Below are 23,613 nucleotides of genomic sequence, written 5' to 3'. Positions count from 1 at the left end.
GTCAAAGACAAGTTGGTTATAGTTGTGTGGCTTCATATCTGGGTCCTCTATTCTGTTCCACTGGTCTTCATGTCTGTTTTTGTGCCAGTACCATGCTGTTTTTATTGTTATTGCTTTGTAATATAGTTTGAAGTCAGGTATTGTGATACCTCCTGCATTGTTCTTTTCACTGAGTATTGCCTTGGCTATTCGTGGCCTCTTGTGTTTCCATATAAATTTCACAGTAGATTTTTCAATCTCTTTAATGAATGTCATTGGAATTTTGATGGGAATTGCATTAAACATGTAGATTACTTTTGGGAGTATCGACATTTTGACTATGTTGATTCTACCAATCGAAGAGCATGGGCAATCTCTCCACTTTCTATAGTCTTCCTCAATCTCTTTCTTCAGAAGTGTATAGTTTTCCTTGTAAAGGTCTTTCACATCTTTTGTTAGGTTTACAACTAGGTATTTGATTTTTTTTGAGGCTATTGTAAATGGAATTGTTTTCATACATTCTTTTTCAGTTTGCTCATTGTTAGTGTATAGAAATGCTAATGATTTTTCTATGTTGATTTTATATCCTGCTGCCTTGCTATAGCTATTGATGATGTCTAGAAGCTTCTGAGTAGAGTTTTTTGGGTCTTTAAGTTATAGGATCATGTCGTCTGCAAATAGGCATATTTTGACAGTTTCTTTACCTATTTGTATTCCTTTTATTCCTTCTTCTTGCCTAATTGCTCTGGCTAGGAATTCCAGTACTATGTTGAATAGGAGTGGAGATGGTGGGCATCCTTGTCTGGTTCCTGATTTTAGAGGGAATGGTTTCAGTTTTTCTCCGTTAAGTATAATGCTGGCTGTAGGTTTGTCATATATAGCTTTTATAATGTTGAGGAAATTTCCTTCTATTCCTAGTTTTCTTAGAGCTTTTATCATGAAATGGTGCTGGATCTTATCAAAGGCTTTTTCTGCATCTATTGAGATGATCAAGTGGTTTTTGTCTTTGCTTCTGTTAATGTGGTTTATTACGTTTATTGATTTTCGTATGTTGAACCACCCCTGCATCCCTGGGATGAAGTCTACTTGGTCGTGGTGAATAATCTTTTTGATGTGTGGCTGAATTCGGTTTGCCATTATTTTGTTGAGGATTTTTGCATCAATGTTCATTAAGGAGATTGGCCTATAGTTCTCCTTTTTGGAGGTGTCTTTGCCTGGTTTTGGGATAAGTGTAATACTGGCTTCATAAACTTTGGCAGTTTTCCTTCGCTTTCTATTTCGTGGAACAGTTTAAGGAGGGTTGGTATCAGTTCTTCTTTAAAGGTCTGATAGAATTCAGCAGAGAATCCATCAGGTCCTGGACTTTTCTTTTTGGGGAGACTCTTAATTGCTGCCTCAATTTCATTTTGTGTTATAGATCTATTCAGGTGATTAATTTCCTCTTGGTTCAGTTTTGGATGATCATATGTATCTAGAAATCTGTCCATTTCTTTAAGATTTTCAAATTTATTTGAATATATGTTCTCAAAGTAGTCTCTGATGATTTCCTGGACTTCCATGGTGTTTGTTGTTATCTCCCCTTTTGCATTCCTAATTCTACTAATTTGGGTTTTTTCTCTCCTCATTTTAGTCAGGTTTGCCAGGGGTCTATCGATCTTGTTTATTTTTTCAAAGAACCAACTTTTTGTTTCATTAATTCTTTGTATGGTTTTTTTGGTTTCTATTTCGTTGATTTCAGCTCTTATTTTTATTATTTCTCTCCTTCTATTTGTTTTGGGATTTGCTTGTTCTTGTTTTTCTAGGAGTTTGAGATGTATCAGGTCATTGATTTGGGATCTTTCAGTCTTTTTAATATATGCACTCATGGCTATAAACTTTCCTCTCAGGACTGCCTTAGCTGTGTCCCATAGGTTCTGGTAGGTTGTGTTTTCATTTTCATTGACTTCCAGGAACTTTTTAATTTCCTCTTTTATTTCACCAATGATCCATTCTTCATTAAGTAATGAGTTATTTAGTTTCCAGCTGTTTGCATGTCTTTTGTCTTTACTTTTGTTGTTGAGTTCTACTTTTACTGCATTGTGATCAGATAGTATGCACGGTATAATTTCTATTTTCTTATATTTGCTGAGGCTTGCTTTGTGCCCTAGGATATGATCTATTTTGGAGAAGGTTCCATGGGCTGCTGAGAAGAATGTATATTGTGTAGAGGTTGGATGAAATGTTCTGTAGACATCTACTAGGTCCATTTGATCTATTGCATATTTTAGATCTTGGATTTCTTTATTGGTTTTTTGTTTGGATGACCTACCTATTGATGATAATGGGGTGTTAAAGTCTCCCACAACCACTGTGTTGGCGTTTATATATGCTTTTAGGTCTCTCAGGGTATGTTTGATGAAATTGGGTGCGTTGACATTGGGTGCATACAGGTTGATGATTATTATTTCCTTTTGGTCTATTTCCCCTTTTACTAGTATGGAATGTCCTTCTTTATCTCGTTTGATTGATGTAGGTTTGAAGTCTACTTTGTCAGAGATAAGTATTGCTACTCCTGCCTGTTTTTGGGGGCCATTGGCTTGGTAAATCTTCTTCCAGCCTTTCATCCTAAGCATATGCTTATTTCTGTCAGTGAGATGAGTCTCCTGTAAGCAACAAATTGTTGGATCTTCTTTTTTAATCCATTTTGTCAAGCGGTGTCTTTTGATGGGTGAATTAAGTCTGTTAACATTAAGTGTTAGTACTGATAGGTATGTGGTGATTCCTGTCATTTAGTTGTCTTAGTTGTTTGAAGGTTTGCTTGTGTGTACCTAACTTGATGTTACTCTCTACTGTCTTGCTTTTTCTTTTCCTGTGGTTTGGTGCTGCCTGCCTTTTCATGGTTAAGTTGGGTATCATTTTCTGTGTGCAGAATCCCTTGCAGAATCTTTTGTAATGGTGGCTTTGTGGTCACATATTGTTTTAGTTTCTGCTTATCATGGAAGACTTTTATTGCTCCATCTATTTTGAATGATAGTTTTGCTGGGTAGAGCATCCTGGGGTTGAAGTTATTTTCATTCAATGCCCAGAAGAACTCACCCCACGCTCTTCTTGCTTTTAATGTTTCTGTTGAGAAGTCTGCAGTGATTTTGATGGGTTTACCTCTGTATGTTACTTGTTTTTTCTCTCTTACAGCCTTCAATATTCTTTCCTTAGTTTCTGAACATGTTGTTTTAATGATAATATGCCGTGGGGTAGATCTATTTTGATCTGGTCTGTTTGGTGTCCTGGAGGCCTCTTGCATCTGTATGGGAATATCTTTCTCTAGATTTGGGAAATTTTCCGTTATTATTTTGTTGAATAGATTATGCATTCCCTTCGCTTGCACCTCTTCTCCTTCTTCGATGCCCATGATTCTCAAGTTTGGTCTTTTGATGGAGTCAGTGAGTTCTTGCATTTTCTTTTCACAGGTCTTGAGTTGTTTAATTAATAGTTCTTCGGTTTTTCCTTTAATTACCATTTCATCTTCAAGTTCTGAGATTCTGTCTTCTGTTTGTTCTACTCTGCTGGATTGGCCTTCCATTTTGTTTTGCAGTTCTCTCTCGTTCTTTTTTCTGAGGTTTTCCATATCCTGGCAGTTTTCCTCTTTAATGTTGTCTATTTTTGTCCTGAGTTCATTTATCCGTTTATTCATTGTGTTCTCTCTTTCACTTTGGTGTTTATACAGTGCTTCTATGGTTTCCTGTATTTCTTCTTTTGCTTTTTCAAATTCTCTATTTTTGTTGTCTTGGAATTTCTTGAGTGTCTCCTGTACATTTTGGTTGACCCTATCCAGTATTATCTCTATAAAATTCTCACTGAGTACCTGTAGTATGTCTTCTTTTAAATTATTCTTATGGGCTTCATTATGTCCTTTGGCATAGTTTATCTTCATTTTGTTGGAGTCTGGATCTGAGTACCTGTTTTCCTCATTCCCCTCTGGTTCCTGTACTAATTTTTTGCTGTGGGGAAACTGGTTTCCCTATTTTTTCTGTCTTCCTGTTATTGTCTTTGGTGTTGTTACTCACCCTGTACTGTGTGCAATTAAGTATTTTCTAGCTTGTAATAATAACAATGGTAATATTTAGAATGGAAGGGTGAGCTGAGATGGAAAGCAAGAAGTTAAAGAATTGGGAAAAACAAACACACAGACTGGAAGGAGAAAACAGAACAAGGTATCAGACAAGAAGGTTTCAAAGGTATAAACAGGGCGCTTTAGTGTACTAATCGACAGTAAGCTGAAAAGACATTAGCAAGACAGAGAGAGGATTGAAAATAAAAAAAAAAAGATAAGAATAAAAATAAAAAATGAGTAAATGAAAGAAAAATCTATATATAAAAATGTATTAAAATAAAATGAAAAAATAGAAAATTTAAAAACACCCAAAAAACCAAAAAACCTCCAAGTTCAAATGCAATGAAATTTCAGTCTTAATAATTTGGGTGTCCATCTCAGTCTCCAATCCAGAAGATGGTGCCTCAGATGTTGTTCTGTAGTTGTATCATCAAAGGGGACACATAAAGTAGAACAAAACTACACACACACGCCCAAGAAAATCCCCACCAAGTGTCCTAAGTTCAAATGCAATACAGTTTCAGTAAGTTTTTCAGCTTGCAGGTGTAATTCGGTTGTTCTCTCATCAAAAGTAGGGAGAAAAAGAAAAAAAAAGAGTCTGGAGACAGTTCTGAGAGTGGTATCTGCAGCTGTGGCTTGCCTGCCCACTGCTGTCAGCCTGCTGTTGCTGGAGGCATTATTTATGCAGATCTCAGGGGTGAGCTTAGCACTCACCTGGCCCTGCAGGCTTTGTTTGCTCAGATTTCTCCTGTGCGTGAGCCTCTGCTACAAGCTTTCCCCTTTCCAAGCACACTGGGAAAGGTGACACTGCACCCGCGTTGTCAAGCCTGCGTGTTTATTTACAGTTCATGTGGGAGGTGGGTCTTCCCCCCTCTCCTGTGCAGTTTTCCTCCCACTGCCACTTTCACAAGCTTTCCTGCTCCTGATTACTGGGCAGTGCTGCTGCTCCTGCCAGCCACCATGTTTGTTTACAGTTCACGTGGGAGGTGGGTCTTCCCTCCTCTCCTGTGGAGTTTTCCTCCCTCCGCCACTCTCACAAGCTTTCCTGCTCCTGGTTGCTGGGCACGCCCCGCTCCTGCCAGAGGCTCTCTGGCCCGCCCGGTTTGTTTATTTACAGTCCCAGGAAGGGTTCCCTTCCCCCAATCTTCAGCGCTCAGGGAGCCCCACCCTCTTTCCAGCATGTCTTAACTGTTCTTATTGCTTATTACTCAGTTTCTCTTTTTTTCCCCAGGTGGAGGTCAGTCTGTCCAGGGGGCTATGCTGCTCTGTCCCAGGCTTGTCTGTGGGGGTACCACGGTACCAGGAAGCTCACCTGGTCTGCGTCTTCCCAAGCAGTCTGGGCAGGGGCCACAGGCGGCCCCAGGGGCCCTCGTTTCTCCATTTAACGTGAAGTGGAGATTCTCTGCGCCGGCTGGAGGTGTGGAGGGGTCAAAGTTATGCCTCTTCTCAGTGACTATGCCTGCAAAGTGTGTCTCCAGCTTCTCTCCAAGATTTCACTATAGGAGGCTCGCTTTCTGCTTCCTCCCTCTAGCCGCCATCTTGGAATCCTCGAGATGAGATGGCTTGACCTCTTTGCCCAGGCTAGATTGGAACCATGATCCTCCCATGTCTGCCTCTCCAGGAGTTAGGATTATAACCTTGAGCCACCTTTCTCGGCTTCTCTTCTTACCATTTTCAAAATAAATGTTATTGATTTTTGCTTGTTTGTTTTTTTCATTGGTGGACAGGGTTTGAACTCAGGGCTCCATGCTTGCAATGGAGGTACTAGCAAAGCAGACACTTTACCACTTGAAACATACCTCTAGCCTCTTTTTAATTTGGAGAAATATATGCCCAGATTGGCCTCAAACCTCAATCCTCCTGATCTCAGCTTCCCAAGTAGCTAGGATTACAGGTATGAGCCACCAGAGTCTAGCTACATTATTTTAAAATTTAGTCTTCCTACTGGGCAATAGAGCACCAGAACTTAAAGAAGAATGAAGTGATGTCATTTGCAGGAAAATGGATGGAACTGGAGATCACCCATATTAAGCAAAATAAGCCAGACTCAAAAAGACAAATATCCCATTTTTCTCTCATATGCAGAATCTAGATCCATACATGCAAACAAACAAAAAGATGTGAACCTAAATGGGGCACTATTTGGGGAGGACCAGAGAGAGGGGGAAAGAGAAACAATGGAGGGTAATTGTGGGGTGGTGGTGGGGGGGCAATAGGATTAAAGTACATTGTATACATGTGTAGAAATGTCATAATGAATCCTGATTTCATACAAAAAACAATTTTAAAAATTAAAAAAATAAGGATTGGGGAATTTAGCTTAGTGGTATAGTATTTATCTATACATGTGAAACCCTGGATTCAATAACCAAAAAATAAAATAAATAAAAATAAATAAGTGCAAAAACTTTTTTTTTTGTTTTGTTTTTTAGAAAAACTTTTTAAAAAGAAAAGAGAGCTGGGCATGGTGGCCCATGTCTGTAATCCCAGCACTCAGGAGCCTGAGGCAAGATCGTCAGTTTCATCTTGGTTTACATAGCAAGCCCTATCTCAAAAACAAAAACAAAAAATAAAAAGAAAACAAGGCAAATGAAACATTTACCATAATTGGGTAAAAAGATGATATTTATGAATTTTAATGTATTTTAAAATATTTAAATCATACAGAGGGAGGCAGGAAGATAGTGAGTTCAAGGTCAGCCTGGGCTAAATAATAAAAGCCCCCATCTCAAAAAAAAAAAAAAAGAGTGAGAGAGAGAGAATAAATCAGGCAGACACAGTAGCTCATACCTGTAATTCCTGCAACTTGGGAAGCAAAGATTGGGAGGATCAGGATTCAGCGTCAGTCCCGGCAAAAAGTCAGTTAGACTCCATTTCAACCAATTGGGCATGATGGCATGCACTTGTCATCCCAGGTGGTAGGTAGGAGGATCATGGTTCCTGGTTAGAAGTCTGCCCCAAGCAAAAAGCAAGCAAGACGCTATCTGAAAAATAACCTAAAGCAAAAAAAAAAAAAAAAAAAAAAATCCAGGGTTGGAAGTGGCACAGTGTTTGTCTCACAGGCTCAAGACCCTGAATGCAAGCTCCAGTACTACACATGCACATGCATGCGACAGAGACAGAGAAGAGAATAAATCATAAAGAGCACTTTCACTGGCCATGATGGAATTAAGCTCCAAATCAATAACAGAAAGGGTAAGAAAAATACTTCTGTATGATGAGAAAAATTTAAAGCACACTTTTGTATGATCTGTAGGTCAAACAAGAACTCCCAGTGGAAATGAGAAAATATTTTTCGAGTAACATTATAATGTAAATATGACATAGTAAAGCTTGTAGATGTAACTGTGCTAAATGAAAGTTTATATCTTTAAATGTGTATAATAGAGTGGAGGAGAGACCAAGAAATGATTGGGACAGCCAGGTTCAGAAATTTTTGTTTAACGACAAAGCAAACTTAAAGAAAATGGAAGAAGAAATAATTAGTATAAGGCAGAAGTGAATGGAGAAAGCAAATGTGCAGAGAATATTAATGAAGACAAATGCTGGGTTTTTTTGCAGTGCTGGGGATGGAACCCATGGCCTTGCACATGCTAGGCAAGCATGCCACCACTGAGCTACATCCCCAGCACTTAATGTTGATATTCTGAAGATACTAATTTCTGAACCCTTGGCATGACTGATCAAGAAAAAGATAAAAGATATAAATAATCATTAATTTAAATAGCAGGGTGGAGGTGTGCAGGTCAAGTGGCAGAGCATCTGCCTCATAAGAGTGAAGACCTGAGTGCAAACTCCAGTACTAACAAAAGAAAAAACAATATATATATGTATGTATGTATACACGTATATATGAATAACAAAAAGGATATAATTATAGCATCTACAGTTTTGTGTTTTTTTAATTCAGTTTTATTGCTCAGGCTGGCCTTGGACTTGTGGATTCAAGCAATCCTGCTTCAGCTTCCTGAGCAGCTGGGTCTACCAGCTAATGCACACCTGGCTACAAATATTTTTTTAAATAATATTACAAACAACTTTAATAATTTCTACATTTTGTTGAAATGGGAAAATTACAAGAAAAAGAAAACAAACTGGGCACAAGAAGAAATGGAAAATCTGAATAGTTCTACAGTTATTAATGAAATTAAATCCATACTTAAAAGCATTATTACAAAGTATCTACAGGCTGGATGATTTACCATTGAATTCTACCAAAATATTCAAGGTAGAAATAATGCAAATTGTACAATAACTTCACTTCTGGGTCTCCATTTCTCATCTGTAAAAGCTCAGTGTTGAACCAGTCCAACTCAAATGTCTTGTCCAATGTTAGGCCTTGATAGCTTTCTCAACTTCCTTCTGGCCAGTGCTGTTCCAAGGGTAAAGTTGAGGGCATTTGGCTTTTTTTTTTTTTTTTTTTTTTTGGTGTATGGGGGATTGAACTCAGGGTCTTGTGTTTTCCTAGGCAAGTACTCTATCAGAGGACATTTGGCTTTGGTTGGAAAGATTTTGAATTTTGTGGTTTGCTGCTCAGTGACCATCAGTGTGAGAATGTTCTCATGGTCTATAATGTCCTCAATGGCCTATAATCTGCCATGAATCTGAATTGAGATGAGTTCTCCTAACAGTGGTTTTATATTCCCCATCACTGCTCTTTTCTCTTTGGGGAGCATAAGAAGCCTAAGTATTTTGTGAAAAAGCTGGGGATGGTGGCACACACCTTTCAAAAAACAACCACCACCACCAAACTATTCTATAATGGGCTGAGAATGTTGTTCAGTGGTAGGCCACTTGCCTACCATGTTCAAGGCCCTTGGTTCCATCCCCAGGGCTACCGTTCAGCTGGCGCAATTCTTCTGATGTACTCATATAACAATCATGGGTAGGTGAGGAAAAGCTCTTCCAGAGCTGATAATCCCAGGCCTTTGAGTGCCCAGAGCCTATGGGCTGGACTGGCAGACCCAGAGGCTTACAACTTCAAACCCTGAGAGCTAGGGGCCTATTGCTCCATGGTTTGGAAGTCAGAGACTGTGGTTCTAGACACTCAGGTTGGAAGCTTATTGCTCTGCACTTTAACCACCAGTGGTTCTGGCACTAGGCAGCTTTTATAATCCTTGACTTCTGGCAACAGTGAGCAGCAGCAGCAGACAGCAGCAGGTAGCAGTAGGTAGCACCTTGTAGTGTTAACTGCTCTTATATAGGCTTCAGGGGCTGGAACTGTCAGCTCCTACAGCAACAAGTGTTAAAACTCTCAGACCTAGAATGTCTGAGACCCTTGGCCTTCAAAGCTTGGCATCTCCCTAGAACTGTTCCTCTGGCTTTTTATAGCCTTCTGTTCTTCTTTGACCTCTGCTGTCTGTCCTGTGCTATCTCTCACCTTCTCTACTTCCACTGCCCCTCATTATCTCTGATGCCCCTGCTCCCTGTCAGCTTTTGCCCTGGATGCTCTCTGGAACCCTTCAACTGCCTCTTGTTACTACTGTTTCTGTCACCATTGCCACAGCTTTTGTTCATCTGTTACTTTTACTATTTTCTCTCTTCATGTTACCAGCTCAGCCTGCTGTACTAATGATAAAGATCAAAGGTAGGCAAGCAAAGACCACTTAAGAGAAGCCTTTTATTGGGCCTAACGTTGCAACACCAGAGGGCACCACAGGAAGGTCTCCCCTAGCTGACACAAAGTTAGCACAACATTCTGTTTATATAGCCAGAAAGAAGGGTGTGGCAAAGGGGTCTGCAACAATCACAGCAGTCCTATGCTTGCACTAAACATAAGCTTTCTTCTGTGCTACCAGAGGAATTGCTCCCTCTCTGGTCTGGGTGGAAATGGCTACAGAGTCATCTAGAGTTCCCTGAGGCTTGTGAAAACTGTTTGTAACAGTCATGACTAGGACACTGTCTTCAGGAGCAGGATTTTTGCTTTAGCAGCAAGCAGCTGTGGTTGCTGTGTAGCTTCCTCAAGGTGTCAGTGGAGTGATGGCATGAGGGCAGTTGGGTTGGCTGTTTGGCTGATAGTCCTTTCCTCAAGGCAGTCAGGGCACCAGGAAAGGATTTAACAGCTGTCAATTAGGGAATCAAATCACTCTGGCCCCCACAGTCTTAGCTTATTTAAAGGGAAAATAAGTATTAAAGGCATGCTACCAATAAAGGCTTATCATTAACACTGACAGTGCTTTAACAGCATTTAAGAGGGATTTACTAATGCTTAACTCCTGCCAAGTACCCCAGGTGAGTCCCTCTCATTTGTCTCACCAGAAACACACACACATACACACACACACGCAGAAAGCATACTGTAAGAAGAACCCCAGGATTAAGGGGCACGAAGTCCTCAGTGCAATATTAATTTCAAGGGGCTGGCAGTTTAACTTAATGATAGAGCATGTGCTTAGTTAGTATGCTAGGGTCCTTGGTTCAGTTCCCAGTGCCAAAGCAAAACAAAAACACTTTATTCCCAAACATTTAAACTATCCAGAACCTGCAGATTTATCCCTTTAAGCACCAAAACCTTTTAACTATATTGTTCAGAAACTATGCTAACTATATTATATCTACTTCTTTTTTTTTCTAGCACTGGGATTTGAACTCAGGGCCTCACACTTGCTGGGTAGGCACTCTACCATTTCAGCAACTCTGCCAGCCCCACTTCTTTTCTTTTTTTTTTTTTTTGTGTATGGTACCGGGGCTTGAACTCAGGGCCTAAACCTCAAGCCGCTCTACCAGCCCTTTTTTGTGAAGGGTTTTTCCAAGATAGGGTCTCTTGAACTATTTGTCTGGGCTAGCTTTGAACCGCAATCTTCCTGATCTCTGCCTCCTCAGAAGCTAGGATTACAGGCATGAGTCACTGGCACTCAGCTCCCACTTCTTTCTTAAGTATAGGTTAACATTCATTTAGCTTTTTCTTTAGAATATAGGATTAGAGAGAAGGATATCAGTTATTCTAATCTCAGAGAAGCAATGGGGCTATTAAAATACACATGTAATTGTTTGCCCATATAACAGCAAAATCTTTCCAATATTCTTTGATTTTTTTGTTGTTGTTTTTCTTGGGATTTTCTGTGATTTTTAATTTTTTATCTGTCATTAAAGATTCTTTTTCCTACATCTCAGGCTGTTTGTAGTCATCTTATGTATTATGTTTTCTTAGCAGCTAGTGATCAGATTTTACTGATCTGCTGTTTCTTTTTTTCTGTGAGTTACAAAAAAAAAGAGAGAGAGAAAAAAAGATTATCGGCAAGTTAGGATTATATGTAAACTAAATGAATAAACCCCAGTGAAGATAACATGGATATTAACATAAGCACCCCCCTGCCTTCCCCCCCACGCCCTCCCCCCGTCATTCAAACAGATAATAGGTATCAGGAAAGGTTTGTGACTCCTATTGAAGAAAAAGAGATTGAGAAAAATTGAATTTCCTTTGACCAAGGTTTCTTATGATCCATGGTTCTTGAACTTAGATGGGAAAAATTACATCTTTATTTTCACTAACACATATCTGATGTAGTATTCCTTTCCATTATGAATATAGGTGACAAACTACTGTGGTACCTGTGCCTTTGTCATCAGCAGAAATCAGATAATCTCATATGATATTATGGTTGTTCCAGTACGTTGAAATACTGGTTAGACTTGCCACGACTTCAAAAGTAAGAAGTTATTAGATCCATTGATAGATCTGGGTATTTCATGTGCTTTTCAAAAAAAATCCACACATTACTGTATCATGTCTGTCTTTAAAATATTTCGATTATCATTCACTAGTATTTCATCTGGATCGTTTGAGAGAGAGCAGCAGTTCACCACCTAAAGGGACAAGAGAGTCCCATATCTCCAAACCAAGCACAGATACAGCCAACAGAGTCACCTGTGACCTGTGGTACCAGTGCTGAGTGCCCGATGGGCCCTTCAATGAAGGCACTCCCAAAACTGTGCATAACCCATAAAAATGGGAGCCTTCCCAAAACTCAAGCTCTATTTCTTTTCCTTTTTCTTGCAGTGTCTCGTGCATGCTAGGCAAGTGCTCGACCCCTGAGCTACACCTCCAGTCCTCCAAGGTCAATTTCTTACACAACTGCATTTAGGGACTGAAGTCTTGGTAGCTACAAATCCTCTCGTAACTAAAATGCATAATTTTACTTATAGGACTTCTGTGGATTATAAATATAAACAGCAGGGAAAAAGCTAAATACCTGTTTTCAGGTTCAGAGGTCTAAATGATGGTCTTGCTGGGTGTACTGTAATATTAACTAAGAACTCCTTTGTTCTTTGAATTATTTAGTTAGCTTGCAGTACTGGAGTTTGTACTGAGGGCCTATACCTTGAGCACTCTGCCAGCCGTTTTTTGTGATTTCTTTTTAGAGATAGGGTCTTATGAACTATTTGTACTAGGCTGGCTTTGAACAGAGATCCTCCTGATCTCTGCCTCCTGAGTAGCTAGGATTACGGGAGACACTGGCACCCAGTAACAGTTGAATAATTTAAAAACAAATAAACAGTAATTCCAGCACTCAGGAGTCTGAGGCAGAAGTACTGCAAGTTCAAGACCAGCCTGGACTACATAGTGAGACTGTGTCTCAAAAAAGCAAAACAAGGGCTGGGGGTGTGGTTCAAGTGGCAGAGCACCTGCCTAGCAAGCTCAAGGCCCAGAGTTAAAGCTCTAGTACTGTCAGGGGTGGGGGGGGAGGGGGAAGGAAAAGGAAAAAGAAAACAAAACAACAACAACCCACCTCTAATTGGATGGTTCCTGGGGTTTTTTTTTTTTTGTTTTTTTTTGTGGGACTAGGGTTTGAACTGAAGGCTTCATGCTTGTTGCAAAGAAGGAACTCTACCACTTGAGTCACAACTCCAGTCCATTTTGTTCTGGTTATTTTGGAGGTAGGGGTCTCATGAACTATTTGCCCCGGCTGGCTTCAAACTGTGATCCCCCTGATCTCAGCCTCCAAAGTAGCTAGAATTACAGGTGTGAGCCACTGACACCCAGCCTTGGATATATTCCTGGACAGCTAGCAGCCTCACTACCCACCTTAGCTTTCTGTCTCAGCTCCAGGGTCTCCATTTCATAGATAACCTCTCAATTCATGGGCTGAAAGAAGGACCAGGCAAAACCTTCTTCCTCCTTCCTGGTTTGTCCACAGTTTCCCTCCCTGAAACAGAAGACCCCTCTGGAGGTAATGAGGTAGGTTACCCCTGCCCCGTCAACTCTTGCAGAGAACCTTCTTTCCCATCCCTGCTTCTGCTCTGTGGGCCATTCTTACTCTCAAGCACCCAACTCATGCAGGGGGTGGGCCTAGAGTCTGAGGGAGAAGTAGGGCTGGTGTCCAGCTGTTTTTGTGTTTCCCTGAACCCTGACCTTTCCCCTCTACAGCAGAACCCAGTGTGGGAAGAACAGTCACAAGTCTCAACTTGCCAAGCTGCACAGTGGGACCACAGACAGGTAAGGCAAGCTCTTCCTGTCCTCAGAGGGGTCAATCTCATCAGCAATTTTAAAAAGTACATTTTTGGAGGGTTGAATAAGGAAGGGCTGAGCTAGGGTTGAAGTACTCCTCCTTCATTTCTATGCCTCAGTAAGCAATAGGTAGGCAAGGAGATGGAGATAGGAGAATTGGGTTCTGCTCCAACATCTACTGAAGAATGAAGCTTCCTTAGCCCACCCCAGTCTCCTGCCCACCTAGCCTTTGCTTTTTTATCTTTATGATAAGTGGGTAACACTAAATGACCTTTAAAGTCCCTTCAAATCTTGATGGTCCATGTACATTATCAAAGTCCCATCTCTTTATCTCACAGACAAATCAATAGACTCAGGAGGTCTGAGGGGCCTGCCCTGAGCTACACAGTCAGGCAGGTGGAAGAGAAACACTGGAACTCACCTACTTTGAATCTGTCTGTCTGTTCAATTACTTTGGTCAAGGCAAACCTCACCTCAGGAGCTCTGCTACTCTTTCAAAGGTCAGGTAGTCACTGAAGTGGGAAACATGGCAGAGGAAGAGCTCTAGGCCAGCTGCTGAGCTCACAAGCAGAGAGAAAGACAGTCAAAGGAAGCTCATCACCAGGAACACAAAAGTAAGTCTGGAAGTTTGCTAGATGTGACCCTGGAAGTTTGCCAGTTGGGAAAGAGTGGATGTTGGGATTACTTACTTATTCAGAAAACAATGTACCAGTCTGGCTTGGTGGTGCATGCCTGTAATCCTAGCTACTTGAGTGTTAGAGAAAGGAGGATTGGATCACAGTTTAAGGTCTGTTTGGGCAAAAGTTATTGAGACGTATCTCGAAAAGAAGCTGGACATGGTGGTACATACTTTTCATCCCAGCTACTTGGGAGGTGGAGGTTACAGGATCATGATCCTTTGCCAGGGCTGGCAATGTTAGTTTATCTGAAAAACAGAACTAAAAAACAAAAAGAGCTGGGTGCCAGTGGCTCACACTTGTAATCTTAACTACTCAGGAGACTGAGATCAAGAGGATCACAGTTTGAAATCAGCTCTGGGCAAATAGTTCCCGAAAAAACCCATCACAGAAAGGGCTGGCCTGCTTAGCAAGTGTGAGGCCCTGAGTTCAAACCCCAGTGCCTCGAAAAAATAAAAAATAAAAAAGGACTGGGGGTGTGGTGTGTGGCTGAAATGGAAGAGTACTTGCCTAGCAAGTGTATGTGAGGCCCTGAGTTCAAACCCCAGTACTGCTAAAAACAAACAAGCAAGCAAACAAAGTACAGTCCCTCTGTCACCAGAGAAAAATGCCACATAAGCTACACATGCAACCAGCTTGGCTAGGAAATGAGGCTGTGGCTGAGTGACAGGAACAGTGTATGAGAAACAGACTGAGAGGTAGTGAAAGTCTCTAGATGATGAAGATGGAGTTGGGTTTGTAAAACTTCCACTGTCTTCAGACCCAACCTCTTGTTTCCTGGTTCCTGGTGCCTGTTAGAGAAGGAATGTGGTACAGGGATATATATACCCTTGAGGCCACAGTAGTGGCTAGGTGATGTAGTCATTTTTTTCCTTTTTTTCAGATTTTGAAATATTTGGTATAGTTAAAAGAATACTTGCCCCCTGCCTTACCCAGAAGTAACCAGTATTCTGTATTTGTTCTACAATCTTTTGCTTTTCTTCATATTTTTCTACATGTAGATCCCCAAACAAAAAGTTGTTCCATTTTGCTTATTTTTTAATTTAATAAGAATGTATTTATTCTATGAATTACTTTTTCATTCATTATGTTGCTAAAATGTATCCATGTGCGGCAGGGCATTGGGCCCATTTCTGTAATCCTAGGTTCTCAGGAGGCAGAGATCAGAAAGATGGCGGTTCAAACCCAGCCTGGGGAAATTGTTTCCAAGACCCTATCTCAAAAATGCCCAGCATAAAACAGGGCTGGCAGAGTGACTCAAGCAGTAGAGCACCTGCCTAGCAAGTATGAAGCCTGGAGTTCAAACCCTAAGGCCACCAAAAACCAGAAAAACCCAAGCAAACAAAGATGTATCCATGTGATGTGTGTATAATTTATTTGTACCATGCATGGCATTCTGTTGTTGGAATGTACTACAATTTCTTTATCTGCCCAAAGGCATTTAGATTCTTCATAGATTTTTACAGTTTGATGGATAAGAATATCCTGAATGTTTAGGTTTTCTGGAGCCCACATGCAAGAGTTTCTCTAGTATATATATCCTGAAGTGGAATTATAATGTTAATTGCACCAATCTGTCCCCTCATCAGTATTCCTGTCTCCACAGACTTGCACTGTCCTCCCACCTCCCTGCAGCATCCCTAATCTTGTTATCTCTGCCGGTGACTCCGGACAGCTCTCACCTTTCCCAGCTAGAGTCCATACCCATTTTAAAGCCCCAATGAACTTGCTGAGGTGTTTCTATGTACTCTGCATTGAGCACAAGGGAGATAGGAAATGCTAGTTTAGGGATTGACCAGGGGACATGAGGTCTTTCTATGTGTCTGTCAGAATCACTGGACCCTCTTAGAGAATGAAGGCCAGCCTGTAGATTTGTTCTGCTCCAACCCAAAGTGTGCTGAAGCTTTGTCCCCCAGGGTGACTGAAAATGCCTAATTAATTTTTCTTCCTGTCAGCCCCCACTCCCACCTATCCTGTGTCTCAGGTGAACACCATTTGCCTCCCTCTACTCTCTGTCCATGTTTCTCCACGTGTGGTCCACAGGGCAGAATGCATTGGTTACATCATGGAATTCACCTGCGTTAGAATCTGACGGGGCACATTCTCAGACCCCTCCCCAGATTGACTCTGACTCTCTAAGGGGTTGCTTGGGAATCTTCTGTTTAATAAGTTCCCAGGTGACATGCACATTGAGATTTGAGAGGTGCTGCTCTGCATACTGCTATCAAGGAGTCAGGCCAAGATCATCTCCAAGAAGGTTCAGCTTCCCTTCCAACAGCTGAGCCTCATCTTCCCTTTACCCTTCTGTTACTTCTACTGCCTTGAAGGACAGCAGGGATAAGGAAACCCCTCAGATTATAGCATAGATAGATATATGATGTGCAATCCAGCATTGTTTACAGAAAGAGAAGCTGAATACAGCTGCCTGGCAATAGAGGTCTGGTAAGCTATGTAAATGATACAATTTTCCAATGGAATACTACACAATTATTGAGTAACTTTCTGTCTTTATTATTGGATACCAACTTTTACTGAATCTTTTTTTTTTTTTGTGCACTGTTCCTGGAGGTACTGCAATACCAGGTCAATGAATGGAGTGGATGGAGCAAGCTCCTATTCCATCCCCCTGTTACAAAAATCCATTTAATATATTGTCCTTGGATAGAGGACGTATTAGATATTAAACTGATAAGAACAGATACTACACTTGATCTTAGCCAAAAGGCCAAGAAGTAATGAATCTTTTTCAAAAATCATTTTTAAAGCTGAGCCCTGGTGGCTCACACCTGTAATCCTAGCTACTCAGCAGGCAGAGATCAGGAGGATACGAGGTTCATAGCCAGCCCAGGCAAATAATTCTCGAGACCCTATCTCGAAAAACCCCATCCCAAAAAAAGGCTGGTAGAGTGGCTCAAGGGTAGGCCCTGAGTTTAAACCCAAATACTGCAAAAAAATTTTTTTAATCATTTTTAAAGCATGGTAAGTTGGGTGTGGTGGCACATGACACTAATCTTAGCACTTGGGAAGCTGGGGCAGGAGGGTCCTGAGTTCAAGACCAGTCTGGGCTACATGCTGAGACTCTGTCTCAAAAAAAAAAAAAGAGTTAAAATTCAGTTTCTAGTATTGGTTGAGTTTTCTCCATAAGTGTATACTATATTTTTATTTTTGTGGGTGCTGGGGGATCGAACCTCATGTATGCCTAGGCGAGTCCTCTACTGTTTAGCTATACCCCAATCCTTATTATATTTATAATCAGAAAAACATAATGAAGTTATTTTCATTGGGAAATAAAACACAAAATGCCCAACATTCAGAAGTCTTAAAGAAAAGTCCAGGACCTGATGGATTCTCTGCTGAATTCTATCAGACCTTTAAAGAAAAACTGATACCAACCCTCCTTAAACTGTTCCACGAAATAGAAAGCGAAGGAAAACTGCCAAACACATTTTATGAAGCCAGTATTACACTTATCCCAAAACCAGGCAAAGACACCTCCAAAAAGGAGAACTATAGGCCAATCTCCTTAATGAACATTGATGCAAAAATCCTCAACAAAATAATGGCAAACCGAATTCAACAACACATCAAAAAGATTATTCACCACGACCAAGTAGGCTTCATCCCAGGGATGCAGGGGTGGTTCAACATACGAAAATCAATAAACGTAATAAACCACATTAACAGAAGCAAAGACAAAAACCACTTGATCATCTCAATAGATGCAGAAAAAGCCTTTGATAAGATCCAGCACCATTTCATGATAAAAGCTCTAAGAAAACTAGGAATAGAAGGAAAGTACCTCAACATTATAAAAGCCATATATGACAAACCTACAGCCAGCATTATACTTAACGGAGAAAAACTGAAACCATTCCCTCTAAAATCAGGAACCAGACAAGGATGCCCACCATCTCCACTCCTATTCAACATAGTACTGGAATTCCTAGCCAGAGCAATTAGGCAAGAAGAAGGAATAAAAGGAATACAAATAGGTAAAGAAACTGTCAAAATATCCCTATTTGCAGATGACATGATCCTATACCTTAAAGACCCAAAAAACTCTACTCAGAAGCTTCTAGACATCATCAATAGCTATAGCAAGGCAGCAGGATATAAAATCAACATAGAAAAATCATTAGCATTTCTATACACTAACAATGAGCAAACTGAAAAAGAATGTATGAAAACAATTCCATTTACAATAGCCTCAAAAAAAATCAAATACCTAGTTGTAAACCTAACAAAAGATGTGAAAGACCTCTACAATGAAAACTATACACTTCTAAGAAAGAGATTGAGGAAGACTATAGAAAGTGGAGAGATTGCCCATACTCTTCGATTGGTAGAATCAACATAGTCAAAATGTCGATACTCCCAAAAGTAATCTACATGTTTAATGCAATTCCCATCAGAATTCCAATGACATTCATTAAAGAGATTGAAAAATCTACCGTGAAATTTATATGGGAACACAGGAAGTCACGAAAAGCCAAGGCAATACTCAGTGAAAAGAACAATGCAGGAGGTATCACAATACCTGACTTCAAACTATATTACAAAGCAATAACAATAAAAACAGCATGGTACTGGCACAAAAACAGACATGAAGACCAGTGGAACAGAATAGAGGACCCAGATATGGAGCCACACAACTATAACAACTTGTCTTTGACAAAGGAGCTAAAAATATACGATGGAGCAATAGCAGCCTCTTCAACAAAAACTGCTGGGAAAACTGGTTAGCAGTCTACAAAAAACTGAAACTAGATCCATGTATATCACCCTATACCAAGATTAACTCAAAATGGATCAAGGATCTTAATATCAAACCCCAAACTCTAAAGTTGATACAGGAAAGAGTAGGAAATACTCTGGAATTAGTAGGTATAGGTAAGAACTTTCTCAATGAAACCCCATCAGCACAGCAACTAAGAGATAGCATAGATAAATGGGACCTCATAAAGCTAAAAAAGCTTCTGTTCATCAAAAGAAATGGTCTCTAAACTGAAGAGAACACCCACAGAGTGGGAGAAAATATTTGCCAGCTATACATCAGACAAAGGACTGATAACCAGAATATATAGGGAACTTAAAAAACTAAATTCTCCCAAAACTAATGAACCAATAAAGAAATGGGCACATGAACTAAAGAGAACTTTCTCAAAAGTAGAAATTCAAATGGCCAAAAAGCACATGAAAAAATGCTCACCATCTCTAGCAATAAAGGAAATGCAAATTAAAACCACACTAAGATTCCACCTCACCCCTGTTAGAATAGCCATCATTAGCAACACCAACAACAACAGGTGTTGGCGAGGATGCCGGGGGAAAAAGGAACCCTCTTACACTGTTGGTGGGAATGTAGACTAGTACAACCACTCTGGAAAAAAATTTGGAGGCTACTTAAAAAGCTAGACATTGATCTACCATTTGATCCAGCAATACTACTCTTGGGGATATACCCAAAAGACTGTGACACAGGTTACTCCAGAGGCACCTGCACACCCATGTTTATTGCGGCATTATTCACAATAGCCAAGTTATGGAAACAGCCAAGATGCCCCAGCACTGATGAATGGATTAAGAAAATGTGGTATCTATACACAATGGAATTTTATGCAGCCATGAAGAAGAACGAAATGTTATCATTCGCTGGTAAATGGATGGAATTGGAGAACATCATTCTGAGTGAGGTTAGCCTGGCCCAAAAGACCAAAAATCGTATGTTCTCCCTCATATGTGGACATTAGATCAAGGGCAAACACAACAAGGGGATTGGACTATGAGCACATGATAAAAGCGAGAGCACACAAGGAAGGGGTGAGGATAGGTAAGACATCTAAAAAATTAGCTAGCATTTGTTGCCCTTAACGCAGAGAAACTAAAGCAGATACCTTAAAGCAACTGAGGCCAATAGGAAAAGGGGACCAGGAACTAGAGAAAAGGTTAGATCAAAAAGAATTAACCTAGAAGGTAACACACACACACACACACACACACACACACAGAGGAAATTAATGTGAGTCAACTCCCTGTATAGCTATCCTTATTTCAACCAGCAAAACCCTTGTTCCTTCCTATTATTGCTTATACTCTCTCTACAACAAAATTAGAAATAAGGTCAAAATAGTTTCTGCTGGGTATTGAGGGGGTAGGGGGGAGAGGGAGGGGATGGAGTGATGACCCATGCCTTGTATGCACATATGAATAAAAAAAAAAAAAAAAGGTAAAACTCTCCACAAACAGCAAGAAGAACAAAAAAAACCCCTAAAAGTTCCCTAGCAGGTCCCGCTTATACTACGGTGCACGGGACTCCCTTGCTACCATACCCCCGCCTTCTAGTCAAAAGCAGCTGCAAACTCCTAGCATCGCGACAATTTCTCCTTTATTCAAACTAGGCTTCAGATCTCGCGAGAGTGTCTTGTCCAATCACGAGGCCAGATGGGCTCACAAGATGGCCGCGCGCTGGGAGCGTAACATCTGCGTTTCTGGGAGCTTCGTGCTGTGGGTGGATTAAAATTCAGGGTTTGTACAGGCCCACGCCACGCACGTAGTCAGGCAAGAATATCGGCTTCAGAGGTGGGTCACTTAACTTCTCTTTATACGGGTTGAGATCATGGGTCACTTAACCCATGGCATCACCGTCCTCCTTGTTCTCGGATTTTGGACTTGTGCGGTGCAGAGTTCGGGGTCTAGAGAGGGATTGATACGGCGGGGGTGTTAGGGGTGGGGAGGTGGGAGGAGTTGGCGAGTAGTACAGAGACTATGTTTGAAGGGGAGACCCCGAGAAGGGGGTTGTCTGATGTTTAGACACTGAAGCGCGAAGACCCAGTGGGTAAAGATAAGGCGTGAAAGGAGCGAAAGAGCAGGACAACAGGTAGTGGCGGGACTAAAGGAAAAAATAAAAATTTATGAGGGAAGACGAAGAGAAAACGGAGGTCGTTGGGGTTTAGGTGGGAGGGATCTGTTGAAAAGGAATTCGACGTTCTAAAAGCAGAATGTAGGCTATTTTATTGGCTCATGTAGTAAGAGAAGTGGTAGTTGAAGAGGGTTAAGGGGCAAGAGGAACTAAGGAAGAGAAACATGGGGTAGAATTTTAATTTGTTTTCGAAACGAGGGGCTTGACCTCAGGGCCTCACGCTTGCCGGGTTTAGTAGGCAGGCTTTAGAAACATGGAAATGAGAAAGATCAAAGAAGGTTGACAGCCTCAAGCGTACTACTACTTTAGCTTTCTGAACTGACTCAGGTTACCCAGAAGAAAAAGTTCCAGTCCTTGGATTGAGGGTTTGTTTGTTTTTTTGTTTTTTCAACTCAAGATGGGGCCTGCCAACTGAGATTGAGAGTGCTATGTTTCAGTGGTTAAATCAGCGAATGGTTGAGTGCCTGCCTCAGGCCCTGTTTTAGGCATTGGGATGTCAGCAGTGAGAAAAACAAAATATTTTCCCTTTTGAAGATTACTGGTAACGCAGATTTAAAAAAAAAAAAACAGTAATAGACCCTAGCACCGAAAAAAAATATGGAGTGTCACATGTATAAGTTTTGCATAGAAGACAAGCTAGGAAGGGAAAAAGCACTTTAAATAGAGTGCTTAGGAAGGATGTTAATGAGAAGGGGACATGTGACCTAATGCTTGAACAAGGTGAGGGTACTTTCAGTATACACATTTCAGGGGGAAGAGCAGTTCATGCAGACTGAATTAGCAGCAAGTGCAAAAAAAAAAAGCCTTAAGACCATGAGTGTGACAAAGATGAAGAGACAGCAAGGAGGCCAACGTGGCTAGAGCAGAATGAGTCAGGAATATTAGATTTGGTCAGAGAAAAGTGAAGTGATGATAGTAGTGCCAGGTAAGAATTGGCATCTAGTTTAACTTTGAGGAATGGGTATGTTTACAAAAGTGTTATGCCTGCATTAGGAGGTTGGTTAAACTGGATTGTATATAGAAGCTTATTAAGTAGAGTGTGTGCTTAGTATGTGTGAGATTCTGGTTTTAATACCTAATCCTTGCTCCCCCACTGTGAAAAAAGTTACTTAGTGAAGAAATGACTTATTGACTCTGCAACTGTTCTAACAAGAATAAGTAATGTAGGAAATGAATTAAAGTTGCCATATCTGTTACTTAATTTGTTTCACATAAATTCAGAATATCAAGTTGAGTGTATAGTTGTCAGCTATGAACTCAGGGCCTAGCACTTGCTAGGCAAGACACTCTAGCATGTGAGCCATGCTTCCTGCAGCTATGTTGCTGCCCAGAATTTCAAGAAAGGGAAACATTTTCCTTTTCATTGTTTTCTTGGAGATAGGGACTTGTCCTAGTTTTATGCTCCCATCTTTTCTGATGATCTTTAAAGGGAATGTTAAAGCTAGGGAATTAAAACTGGTGTTTAAACCACACATGGTGGTGCATGTCTGTAATCCCACCACTTGGCTCTTGAGTTTGAGGCCACCTGGGCTACACCGTGAATTCCGTATCAGTTTGAAGTACATGAGACCCTGTCTCAAAACAAAACAAAACACCTGGTTTATAGTGCATTTCAGTGATAGTGTGAGGGGCAAAAGGTTGTAACTTACTGTTGAAAAACTTACGAGTGTCTCTCAGTGTTCATTTAATCAAAAAATATTGTATGCCAGTTGCTGGGGGTTCAGTGAATAATAAAATGTAGCTGAAATGAGCATATGTGAGACATGTATATAGTAATTACCTCCACAATAGCAACTGAAGAACTCTAGGAAAAGTACAGGGTGCTTTAAAAGCATAAAGAGTAGGGACTACCAATGTGGCTGAAGAGGCCCTGAGTTCAAACCTCAGTACTACAAATTAAAAAAGAAGGAAAGAAAGCATATAGAGTAGGCACTTGATTAATGTGTGAGTTAGAGAAAGCCTTTCTGAGAAAATGATGCTTAGGGGTGTGATTCAGAGCATTGATGGGCCTTCAGGAGCGAAAGGACTTCTACAGAAAGAGTAAGGAGAATCTTGCATGCAGTAGGAATATCAGATGGTGAGACAGACCACCTTGTAGCAGAGAAAATGAAAGCAGGTCAGGATGTCTGGAGTTCAATGCAGGAAGGGGAAAGTGTCGACAGAGGTAAGCAAAGCCTAGATTTTTGTATGCCTTGTTAGTGCATACGAGACTTTTTTGGTTTAATAGCTTTAGAAAGCTGCTGAAGGGATTTAGCAAGGGAATGCTCAGAATTACATTGAGAGGGGTGCAAGGGGGCTTGTCTGCCGAGTAAAAAATAAATTGCAAGAGACAGGAGTGGTAATGAGGCTCTTATTACTCTAAGAGGCTCTAATAGTAATCCAAAAAGGAAATGATTATGATCTGGGCCAGAGCCAGAGAGGTGGAGTCATGGGGGATGAAAAATTGGATAGGATCAAGAAGTAGAGATAGAGAATGTTCAGCACATGGTGTGTGTTTGGA

General features: G+C 40.7%; 1 protein-coding gene and 1 non-coding gene across 8 annotated transcripts in view; one reads left to right on the top strand and one right to left on the bottom strand.

Moving 5' to 3' along the window:
• Positions 1 to 16,740: 16,740 nt before the first annotated feature.
• On the bottom strand, positions 16,741 to 16,931 carry LOC141414193 (U2 spliceosomal RNA). The gene has a single exon (XR_012439272.1). It is a non-coding gene; the product is annotated as a U2 spliceosomal RNA (small nuclear RNA).
• Positions 16,932 to 20,633: 3,702 nt separating this feature from the next.
• Mettl16 (methyltransferase 16, RNA N6-adenosine) overlaps positions 20,634 to 23,613 on the top strand; it is a 67,364-nt gene continuing 64,384 nt past the window's right edge. For 6 of the 7 annotated variants that reach the window (XM_074046603.1, XM_074046610.1, XM_074046609.1 and 3 more), the window contains exon 1: positions 20,634 to 20,773. The gene's annotated coding sequence lies outside the window, so the exon portion shown is untranslated. Of the gene's footprint in view, positions 20,774 to 20,963; positions 21,072 to 23,613 lie in introns of those variants that run through there. The other variant, XM_074046606.1, reaches the window with a different exon arrangement.

Source organism: Castor canadensis, chromosome 11 (assembly GCF_047511655.1).
Source record: "Castor canadensis chromosome 11, mCasCan1.hap1v2, whole genome shotgun sequence".
NCBI classification, from domain to species: domain Eukaryota; kingdom Metazoa; phylum Chordata; class Mammalia; order Rodentia; family Castoridae; genus Castor; species Castor canadensis.
Note: the sequence above shows the minus strand (reverse complement) of the source record. Positions and strands in the feature narration are given on the sequence as shown.